The sequence below is a fragment of the Lactuca sativa genome, chromosome 1 (genome assembly GCF_002870075.4).
Source record: "Lactuca sativa cultivar Salinas chromosome 1, Lsat_Salinas_v11, whole genome shotgun sequence".
NCBI classification, from domain to species: domain Eukaryota; kingdom Viridiplantae; phylum Streptophyta; class Magnoliopsida; order Asterales; family Asteraceae; genus Lactuca; species Lactuca sativa.
In genome coordinates, this window is record NC_056623.2 from 46,796,994 (window position 1) to 46,799,430 (window position 2,437).

Here is a 2,437-nt window from a genome sequence, read left to right on the forward strand (position 1 = left end):
CTCGATCCCTTAGTCCTTTACTTGATTCACACATCCATGTGAACAAGTAATTAGTCTTAATTTTCCAAAACTTGAAAGTTCTCATTCATCATGCTATACAACTTGCATGATTCCAAGTTCCGGTCCAATTGAACCTTGGATGATGAGAATCTTTCCTTATTTGGTAAATTTAGACATTACCACAAATGAAAGAATCAATTTCATATTTCCACTCTTGCTCTTAACGGAATTATATAAGCAACAATTTTTCCTCAAATGCCATTGTAAGGATATTTTAAAATAAATAAAATCAAAAAATTTTCTTTTATTTTAAAACTTTGCGGAAAAAACTTATCCTTACAATCCATATGAGAACTTGTTGTTATCTATTCCTAGGCAATATCTCATAACTCCTAAGAAGTAGCTCAAGAATCCGATTTTTCAAACTATGCGATAGAAATCCATCTATGCGATCAGATTCAGCATATTCTTCCTTTAAGTTTCTTCACTTTCCTTTGATTCTTAAACCATCACCATGCGACCCGGTCACATCATGTATCAAGAATCTCAGAATAGAAACTTAACAGAGTTAGATAGTGGATTTTGCCTGAAGTAGAGTCAAACTTATTGACTTTAACATCCTTAGGTAAATTTGGCAGCTTCGCAACCAATGCCCTTTCTTTGGCAATACAAACATATGGACCCTTTGATAATGGTACATAGGACTATCACAGACTTAGCTTTTCTCTTTACCATTTGGTCAACCGAGTTGACTATAGCCGATCCCTTTCCATTGGGAAGAGAATGCTTTACTGGATATCCAATGTCATCATTGTCAATGTCCATAAAGTTTTAGGAAGTTGATCGTAACAAATAGATAAGATCATTAAGGGTCTTGTCATAGTCTTTTTCATAGGTGTTCCAAAAGAACTCACTATGTGACTTAGAAAGTAGTTGAACCACCAACTTTCTCAAGACTTTGACACCCAACTCTCCCGGCTTGTCAATATGTGACTACATCTCCAAGATGTGACCACACCTAGACCTTGCCTTGCCTAATAGGGCCTGAGTGACCTTAAACTTTTCAAGAACTTGTGGGTTAGGGAGAATAATTTGAAGAGGTGAAGAAGTATGATATCCATGGGACATCATCTTCATTAGGAAACCTTGTTTCAAGAGATTTGGGAAGATCATAGGTGTCTAAACCAGACATCTTTTGGGAGATATTCAAGATAGTTGATTTAAAGTCCTTAATATGACACCCAATATGAAATATTAAGGCTAGGACCCAACAAACTATTTTATAACTTAGAAGAGGTATGCCGTAATTCAAGCTATAAAATATTTGAAGGTAGGTGAATGACGATTCACCAATTTCCACCAAGATAAACGAAATGTATTATTAGGTTTTAATTGGTTTTGAAACTCCTAGATCTTTGAGATTCATTGAACTTTTCAAAGGCATGTTTCAATCTCGAGTGTGCCCTTCAGGTTTTGTGACTGGGATGCCGAGGATCACAAAACAAGGTGTGAAGTAACCATGCAAATCACTTGGTACCCTTAATAAATTACCCCTCAATCGATGTGCCGGTTAACCACACACGCTCCATCGATACTATGATAAATATTAAGTCACCCTTTACCTACCTTGTTAAGTCCAAGTTAGTGTGCCGGTTAACCACACACGCTCCACTAACGACTTAGACAAAGTGTAAAGTGTAATTTCATGGATTAGCACCTTATTCACATTTTTCCTAAGTAACTAAGATTGGGTATTATTAAAAGTTTAGTTACTTAGTATTTTCATTAATACTTTTAATGAAGGGAGAATTATAGTCCTGTCAAACCCGTTCGGCTAACGACCCTCCACCGGTCAAGCAAGCGGTGGGTGAGAGTGGACACCCATTAAGTTGCCATTTTATAGGCAACAACCTTATACCCACCTTATAGACCGGCTTCGTGAATGAGGCGTACTAGCGGTAAGACTGACTTTACTCTTATACATATATATATTATTAACTTATAATATTATAAAGTATAAGGGTTGAATTTTAACTTTTAAAATTCTAAGGGCTAACTTGGAATTAAAGTATTCATAAGAGAAAACTTTACAAATTCCAAAACTTGAGGGCAAGTTTTGAAACTATTCAAAACTAATTAATTCCATAACTTATGTGTTTAAAGTAGTTTTAATCCAAAAACTCTTCAAGTTCCATAACTTGAGGACAAGTTATGGAAGACTTTAAACTAATAAAAGAATTAACTTTTCTTTATTTTATAACTTATGGAATTAATTAAGGTTACACTTTTATTTTATTTTATTTTATTTTATTAAATGAAGAGACTCTTGGTCCTCCATAACTTGAGGACAAGTTATGGAGTCATAAAACCATTTAATTAGAACTAGACTCTTCATTTTGTAACCTTTGCCAATTTTTATGAGTTTTATGATTCTTAA